General features: G+C 46.1%; 2 non-coding genes across 2 annotated transcripts; both read right to left on the bottom strand.

Annotated features, from left to right (window-relative positions):
* Positions 1-435: 435 nt before the first annotated feature.
* Positions 436-526, bottom strand: Trnay-gua (transfer RNA tyrosine (anticodon GUA)). Its single transcript is given in 2 exon segments — positions 436-471; positions 490-526. It is a non-coding gene; the product is annotated as a tRNA-Tyr (tRNA).
* Positions 527-629: 103 nt separating this feature from the next.
* Positions 630-720, bottom strand: Trnay-gua (transfer RNA tyrosine (anticodon GUA)). The gene is given in 2 exon segments: positions 630-665; positions 684-720. It is a non-coding gene; the product is annotated as a tRNA-Tyr (tRNA).
* Positions 721-9,640: the final 8,920 nt, after the last annotated feature.

Genomic DNA, 9,640 nt, shown 5'->3' with positions numbered 1-9,640 from the left:
TTTAATAATTTGGTTGCAGCATGACCTTTCCGACGTACCTTAACGAACTCATCTTACTTATAGTGCGAAATTTCTTGTGCTTGTGGCATAAGAACTTGTGCGATGAGCATAGAAGACCGTCACGCAGATACTGGGCGTCTGCGGGTAATGTGAAACGGGTGACCAGGATAAGACGCAACTTATCCTTATCGCATGCGGGTCCCCAGTGTTCGCTCCACGAGAATAAATAGCAAGTTCGCATCAACATTTGAGAACAAAAAAAAAAGCTACTCCGTCGAGCCGGATTTCGAACCAGCGACCTTTGGATGTCCGCAGGACAACACCTCTACAGTCCACCGCTCTACCAACTATTTTTCATTCTCGTATCGCACGGACTACCCCACGAGAATAAATAGCAAGTTCGCATCAACATTTGAGAACAAAAAAAAAAGCTACTCCGTCGTGCCGGATTCGAACCAGCGACCTATGGATGTCCGCAGGACAACACCACTACAGTCCACCGCTCTACCAACTGGGCTATCGACGGCGACGAGAATCCCATCCGCATTTTTCATTCTCGTATAGCACGGACTACCCCACGAGAAAAAATAGCAAGTTCGCATCAACATTTGAGAACAAAAAAAAACTACTCCGTCGAGCCGGATTCGAACCAGCGACCTATGGATGTCCGCAGGACAACACCTCTACAGTCCACCGCTCTACCAACTGAGCTATCGACGGCGACGAGAACCGCAGCCGCATTTTAAATTCTCGGATCATCCTTCGCATCGCTCTCTCCTGCGCGTAGAACATAGAAACAGGTTTGCCTTTGACAGAACAATAGTGTCTAGTGGTCCATACGAGCGCATTCCGGCTTTCTTTATCGTTTAATTATGCGCTTATTGTTTTTATTGCATTGAGTTACGATGCTGCGCAAGTTCTGTCTTAATACTTTTTTGTACTTTTTAAACTTTTGATATCATTCTTCACGCTCGGTTAACCGTCGCATTGACTTGAAACACAAGGACACAGCTACTGAAGGTGCATAAAATGTCGATTTTTATAGGGTAGTGAATACGTGTACAAAAACGAGAACCACGCATAAAGTACTTAACCCTGTTGCTTTATTCACGTGTGTCGTTTTTGAAGTGTTTGATTTTTCTGCGCATATGCCCTTCTTGTTTGTCTGCTTTCTTTGGAAAACGTGTGTTATGGGGAGTCGTCGCCCTCCTTCCCGGGAAAAAAGGCGGCGATCCTCTATGTAAATGCGATGTCGACTCGACATTACAAGTTTCCCTAGTGCTACGAACACAAAGAAAACATAAAATATCAGTTATTGATATATAAAAGCAAAAATTCGGCAGATCCTACATATTCTAGGAATCAATTTCATGCAAAGCAGGCAGCGAGTAGCAGCCTATGCTGGAGTTTTCGCTTTGAGCCAATCGTTACAAGGTTGTTCGACGACTTCGAGCAAATTGATTAGTTGTGCGCATATCGTGTACTTACCAGGTACGCCGAGTACACTGGCGTGTAAAGGGTGGCTCTCCTGGTCCATGCTTCCTTTCTTGCTGCAAAATATCTTTACCATTGACGTGCTTGGACGCGACGTCCACGTTCTCGGCGAACATTGTCAGCGACGCAGCAGCAAGAGTGGTGGACCGCAGCCCGGTAAAACACCAGGCAACTGCTCTCAAATGCAAGGCCAGTGGCTAGCCACGCCTGCTCATTGTTTACCCTGAATAAGGTTGTGGCAAATTCTTTCTTACGGAGATTAAAAAAAAGAATATAACAGTTAACGTCGCTCTTTCGCGGGTGAACTGGGCTGACACTCTTTCGGCATATGAGTACTGCTACTTGGTATGGCAGACGAGCTCATGACGATTATAGCTGTGTCGCAGAAATACTCCCCAAATACTCGATTTCTTTTTATAGTGTATGCTTAATGGAGTACTGATTCGAATTTTAAATGTTTCTGAATTACTGTTCTAAATGAAAACACTGGTGTCCAGAACCCTAAAAAGTGTATCGTGGTGCCTGGGAATGCATGGAATTAATTTTTAATACCGCTACGTTAAAAAAATACGTTCGGTTTGCATATCGAGGGGGCGCAGCTTCTCAGTCACCTGTCATCGCATTGTGACGTCAAAGGGAGAAATTTAAGCAACTCGCGACGTACTAGCGGCAGATCTGTCATCTGCTTATGATGCACGTAAACAACGATGACTGAATTGTCATCGAGTGCCCCCGTCAGTGATTTCTGCGATTTAGGCTGCGGTGCAGAAAGCAGTATTCGCAAACTCAGTGGTACTGCGTTACTGCGCTGACTCGCAGGGATAATGTCCGTTGCAGTCGGGCTGGCTTGCAAGTTCTCAGTGATGAAAACTTCAAAATCAAAGTAAAACATTTCATACGTGCTGTCTGACTCCGGTGTGTGGACAGCGTTAACACTGCATATCAAGGAAACGGAAAATATCCCTTTTGTGATGTCTCAAAATCGTGTCAGTACTCGTTTAAGAATTTTTTCTGGACCCGCTCAGTGCGGTCTACTACCGGATTAGAGATTTAGATTTATTGGATTTATGCCAAGGAAGTGCTTATTTTGAAATAAAATCACGTTTTAGTGGTCCGCATCGCGTTAGCGCACTTCAAATCACCCGCCTGAAATCAGACTTTCATACGTCACTGCTGCAGTGCCCAAGGTTGCCCGCCTTTACTGCGCGGCCGCCGACACTAGTAGCAGCAGAGCGAAAATAGCGGGACCCACAGCAGCAACAATGGCCATCGAAGCTTGCCGCAATCGCCGCAATGGATGTGGAAGGAGAACTTGACAACAAGACATTGGCTCGCGACGCTGGGCTGCAATTCAGCGACTTGAGCCCCGATGCTGCTGATGCTGCTGAGGGCTCGTTGTGCCGGCGTCGTTGCATGCGGCATTTTGTCGAACTTTCTGTCAGAGCGACTTTCACGAGCGCGCAAAACACACGCGGCAGTACGCGATCCCGAAACTACCACTGAGACGCGAACACATGAGCGAAGCAGGGCGCCGGGCGAAGCGCAGTTCGGCGAAAACGGAACCTTTGAAGCACGCGCGCCGTTCCCCATGGCAACGCCACAGACGTTCTTTTTTCCATGAATCAAACGGAAACGAACAAACGGCATTTTATTACGTCTCTTGATGCACGGAAGGTTCTTGTTTTATTGCTGCTAGTTTGATTACTAGTGATTTATTGTAGACAGACTCTCATACGTCATCGGGATCACTTCGAAAATGTCCCACTCGTGGCGCTCATCATGTGATACATTTAGCTTAATTTCTCGGTTAGTAGGGCACTGCTGTTGATAATATTGCCGTTTTAGAAGTTTTCATACATTGAGCTTTCACTCTGACATAAATTGTTATTGGCCTTTAGTGTACCTTTAAAAATTTTTCTGTACCCGCTCAGTGGGGTCACTACCGGATTAGAGATTTAGATTTATTAGATTTTTGGTCACGGAACCATATACCTGTCGAGGAAGACAAGTAATTGAGTATCACTTTATGGGGGATTTGAATCCTCTCGATAGTCTGCGTAAGAGCCGAGGGAGGGAAGGCTCCGCATAGAAAGCGTAAGGTTGCATGGCACTGATCTCACATAACTTACATAATGATACATAATTAACAGAATATGAAAATGATGCGTTTGCAGCTTTGTAAGTGAAGGTCATGACTTTGATATTAGCAGTATGCAAGGAGAGGTTATTGTCGTTGCAGCCATTCAGAAAAAAAAAAGCCATATCTGACTGCAATATGCGATAGTCATCAACAGCATGAATCATCAATAACCACAACACTAGTACTGGCGTACGCAAAAAGAAAGAATAAAAAAAAAACAGAACTTTAACATAATGCTCGTGACCAAGAACACGCATGAGTGGCCCTCACGTAGATTCTCCGATGACTCCGAGTCGCTAAACAGTCATACAGATGTGAGAATTCCGCGGCGGCATCAGACACTTCTAAGCTACCACTACAAGAAGTTTATCCTTGATGGCCGCTCAAGTGACGTCACTCTAACTTTTCTAACGAAAAGGGAAGACCAAACCTCGGGTCTCCTATATTCGGGGCGCCGAAGGGTGTTCGACGCGTCGATTTGTGCGCGGACGCGGTGCGTCAGAACCTAGCCATAAACCGCTTCGCTGTATATGAAAAAGCAGATGCATAGTGAACTTCCACTTAAGCAGAATTGTGTGAAGCCTCCCCCAGTCCGGTACCAGTGGAGGTTCGAGTCCTGACCTCATTTGCCTCAATCCGCGAGTTACGGCACTTAGTCCAAACCCTCCCGCACAGACCACCTCCTACCGCGTAGCGAAGAGCCGCGAGACAGGCATGGCCATCTCTCAAGCTCCTCCATCCGTGACAGCATGCAGTACTAGTGACGGTACCCCAGGCGATACCGCTTTCGTACTCTTTACCCCCGTAAGAGGCCGCGCTTCCGTCGCCACAGTGACGTCGGCTGTTTCTCAACAGCCGATCGTTCGCCGGCGCTATAGCTGCGCGCGGCGTTGGACCAGCAGAGTCCGCAAGTAACGACTACTCACGCTAAGCCACTCGGATAAGACACCTCGGTGCCCTCGAGGCACTTCTTATCCAGGAAGTGCACCATTCAGACCACTTGTCGTGGATCAACCTGGACTCATCCACTGCCCGCGCGAAACACCACTGTTCACCACCATTACATGCAGTGTCGAACACAACAACGGGCTGAATACACAATTCGCCGACACCGGTAACACGCCCGACATCTCCCATCACAGCGAGAGTGGCTTTGCACCCTAGACCGCTGTTCTGGTGATAACTGATGGTGTTAAGGCTGCTTATGAGTGTTCTGGTATGTGGGTAGGAACTTGGAAGACCGCCATTACATTAATGTACATCAGTAGCGTAGAGAAAGCTGGCTGTCGATTTGACAGGCATCATCACCAGTATCATCGTCACCAATATCATCATCATCATCATCATCATCATCATCATCATCATCATCATCATCATCATCATCATCATCATCATCATCATGTGTCACCACCGTGCCGTACCACTTGCATAGCTCGTGTCGCATTGCTGGAAACACGGGCCGCGCTTATAACAATCTAGAAAACACCGTGATCTAGACCTCAGCCGGACCGAATGCTGCAGCAGCTAGCGCTCCGCACTTCGGCCCAAGCTCAACTGATATGAGGGATATTCGTTGAGGGAGAAGACAAATATCCTCGACGAATACGAAGCAATTCTGCTAAGTTTGTTCCTTTATTTCGTGCTAATAAGCACACAGCTGTTAGTTCACTTTCCTTTGTTTTATTCATTTGACGTTCTTTGTTTATTTTATTCTCGTTCAGTTGAGTTTTTGTAACCATGTAAAGAATCTATTGCTCCACAATTGCTTTTGCGCACTGCATCCTCCCGCCATACTCTTTCTAGAACGTGTGAGGTCCATAAATAATAATAATAATAATAATAATAATAATAATAATAATAATAATAATAATAATAATAATAATAATAATAATAATAATAATAATAATAATAATAATAATAATAATATCAATAAATAACGATAATGCATATTGAACGTCACTTCCATCCTCAGACCCAGCTGCGTGGACGTCTCACAGCTCGCATTCACGTTAATCACTGATGGCGTATTGGCATAGCTTTCGAACAGTGTTGTCTAGACACCTCTGTTTTAAATGAAAGTTCTGAATGATAGATAGATAGATAGATAGATAGATAGATAGATAGATAGATAGATAGATAGATAGATAGATAGATAGATAGATAGATAGATAGATAGATAGATAGATAGATAGATAGATAGATAGATAGATAGATAGATAGATAGATAGATAGATAGATAGATTTGTAGAAAATTTGAAAGGATGGCTTGAAGTTCTGACCGGCTACCTATCATTTGGAAGGAGAATGGGCGCAAAGAGACAAAAAGAGAGCTAAAGGCTTGTTAATTAGGAGGATGAAGATGGTGCTAAATAGCCAAAGACCGCTAAAATAAATTTATCATTCAAATAAACTTTTTATGAAGAAAAATTTGATGAGCGCCTTGGTAACATTGCGTTGATTACAAGTACATGGCCTAGGCTTCAACGGAATCTTTTCAGGTTATGGTTGATGGATGAATTTTCACGGACGTTCTCTCAGTAATTGTCTGTTTAAGCATCTTATCGCGGGCAGGCGCATGAGACCATTCCAAAAAATGGCGAATTTCATGTTAGGAATATAGGACAATGAATGAATGAATTGATGAATGAGGCCCATTGTTTTACAGCGTTTAATAACCAGATTTACGACAGCTTCTTTGAAAACTTGGGTACTAGTTCTGTATTATCTTATATTGTGCATTTTACATTATTTTCTTATTTCTGATCTCCATTTATTTCGACGGAACTAATAGCGCCCCGTCGGAAACGATGATGATGATGATGCTCCTGGGATGATTGGCACCTACCCACTCAGGCACATCGGCCAGAGTCGGTCGGAAATGGTGTGGTCATTGTCACCGTGCTTGCAAGAGTCATTTTATTCTCATCCGCAACTACGTGCGACGCGCTAGGAAGAATGCAAATAGAAAATGAAAAGTCTTTAATTGAAACAGGTTAATATTTCATCCGCCCGCATCTCGGTGAATGCTCCTGAGCGGGAATATTGGTTGCAACACCAGCGTCATTATCAGGTAGAATGAAGTGCGACAGAGTGCTTCCTTCCTAACGATGTTCTCGGCAGTGGACATGTGGTCACTTCACATCTTCGTGGTTATTCCGCTACTATTCCTTGTACCTTCGGCACGCGAATGATGCTGCTTCGGCGCGGATATAGGTTGAAAATACGCCGAACATGGACACTTCACGAGTGGCCCATTGCATACATGCTGGAAGCCCGCAAAATTTCGATTGGTTGGAGTCGTCAAAGACTGGTATCGTTCCAGAAGTTCCCGAATCACGTCGCGGGAAGAGATTGAGGAACGGTTAAGACCCGAGTTACGGGAGAGTCTCTCCCTTGCATTACTTGTAGGGCTCCGTTCGTTCGTTCTTCTTTTCCTAATTTTGTTGCGCTATAGTTTCAATCGCGTGTGTTCTGCATGCTCCGATTTGCATCCTCAGCGAAAAGCTTCGCGCTGCACCGCCAAGGAGCGCATATATCCGGAGTTAGTAGGGGGCGCTTGACGAGCGTGAGGCGAAAAAGCGCGAGTGATGTGAGATATAGGTGACACACGGCATTTGCAAGCTTTCATCAGCAAGACACCCGACTGTATGTGTGCTCCTGGCATAAACGTCGCTACGTTCCGCAAATCACCGCAAAGTATAAGACCATCCACCTCTACAGTCCACCGCTCTACCAACTGAGCCATCGACGGCGACGAGAACCGCAGCCACATTTTGTAGTGTTAGCTGCACTTGCCTAGCCGAAGTAGAGTCGTAGAGTGACTCTAGCCGGAGCCGATTTCGCGTAGTTCCTCATGAGCCATGCTGCGCATGCGCAAGGTTCAGTGATGTCACACAGCTGGCTCACCGCACTCCGCGCTCTCTGCCACCGCGCTCTCTCCGCCACCGCGATCTCACGCGCTCTCCGCCACAGCCGCGCGCGACTCGCCGCTGCTGGTCTGCGCATTCGAGAGGAGTGACGTCGTAGCCATGGTAGACACACTGGCGCCAGCGCGCGCGCAGCTATTCGCCTTCGCTGTGCAGTCGCCGTATGACACAGCGCTGGAGCCGCGTGATAGCGCCTCTGACTGGCGTTTGCAGGTGGGTAACGCCATGGAGAAGGAGAGCGCAAATGCTGCTCAACGGCGCAGAACAGGCGAGAAGCTTATCTCAACGGATCCCGAAGTAGCTGCCTGGCAATTAGCGGTTCAGCGTACGAAGAATGAACAGAAGAAGGCTAATAATCCTAGACAATCTGGAAAGCTAAGAATAATCAGCTGAACTTTTGCTAACGGTACGTATATCCTGGCACAGCTGAGCTAAGCCACGTGCAATTTTTTTTCATTCTCGTATCGCACGGATTACCCCACGTGAATAAATAGCAAGTTCGCATCAACATTTGAGAACAAAATAAAAAAGCTACTCCGTCGAGCCGAATACGAACCAGCTACCTATGGATGTCCGTAGCACAACACCTCTACAGTCCACCACTCTACCAAATGAGCTGTCGACGGCGACGAGAGCCGCAATCGCATTTTTAATTCTCAGATCATCCTTCGCATCGCTCTCTCTTGCGCGCATAACATAGAAACAGGTTTACCTTTGACAGAACAATAGTGTCTAGTAGTACACACGAGCGCATTCCGGGATTCCTTATCGTTTATTAGTGCGCTTATTGTTTTCATTGCATTGACTTACGATGCTGCGCAAGTTCTGTCTTGATACTTTTTTTTGTACTTTTTAAACTTTTGATATCGTTCTTCACGCTCGGTTAACCGTCGCATTGACTTGAAACACAAGGACACAGCTACTGAAGGTGCGTAAAATGTCTATCTTTATAAGAGTGAATACGTGTACAAAAACGAGAACCATGCATAAAGCACTTGGCCCTGTTGCTTTAATCACGTGTCTCGTTTTTCAAGTGTTTGATTTTTCTGCGCATGTGTGCTTCTTGTTTGTCTGCTTTCTTTGAAAAACGTGTGTTATGGGGAGTCGTCGGCCTCCTTTCTTGGAAAAAAGGCTGCGATCCTCTACATAAATGCGATGTCAACTCCACATTTCAAGTTTCCCTAATGCTACGAACACAAAGAAAACATAAAATGTCAATTATTGATTTAGAAAAGTAAAAATTCGACAGATCCCACATATTCGAGGTATCAATTTCATGCGAAGCAGGCAGCGAGTAGCAGCCTATGCTGGAGTTTTCGCTTTGAACCAAGGTTGTTCGACGTCTTCGTGTAAATTGATTAGTTGTGCGTATATCGTGTACTTTCCAAATAGGCCGAGTACACCGACGTGTAAAGGGTGGCTCACTGCCCGACGTAATGTGGGTACTCACGCATGAGCAGAGACGTCAGTTTCATCGCCACGAAGTGCACGCTTTACACCAGATTATGTTTAGCCAGGTGACGTTGAGTTTACTCGCGTCTATGGTGGACCGAATAAAGTTGTTTCACTCACTCACTCTCGCACCCACGTTTAGAGCAAGCATACATAATCTTGACCCCAGTTGTCATCTGTCGGCGAGGCCAGCGTGCGGGCTGCGGAACGGTTACGTCTCAGCTGATGGCGAGCGACCGCTGGCGGCCATCATGGGATAAGAACAGGCTAGATGCTGGCGTCGTCGACCGTTCCACGTAATCAGCAGCCCCCCAGCAAACGATGAAAATCCTGGTCTATATGTGGTGCGATGCTGTGCACGTCATACGTAGCGGTCGTAAGCGTATTCGAGCTACGCTTGAGTATAGATGACTTGCACTGACGTCACTGAAACCACCGGGTTGGAGCAGCAGCGTGGGGGGACGCGACGTTTGCGATGTCACAGTAATGTTATCAAAACATCACGTGCAAGTTCTTTTGTTATTCGGGTACAATGACATTCCTTCCACGTCGTTACCACTTTGAAGCAGGTGCGTTCAGAAGAAGCTGCGTCCATGGTGTCACGTGCAAACAATCTATAGCTGAAGGA

Source organism: Rhipicephalus sanguineus, chromosome 4, assembly GCF_013339695.2.
Source record: "Rhipicephalus sanguineus isolate Rsan-2018 chromosome 4, BIME_Rsan_1.4, whole genome shotgun sequence".
Lineage (NCBI taxonomy): Eukaryota > Metazoa > Arthropoda > Arachnida > Ixodida > Ixodidae > Rhipicephalus > Rhipicephalus sanguineus.
Note: the sequence above shows the minus strand (reverse complement) of the source record. Positions and strands in the feature narration are given on the sequence as shown.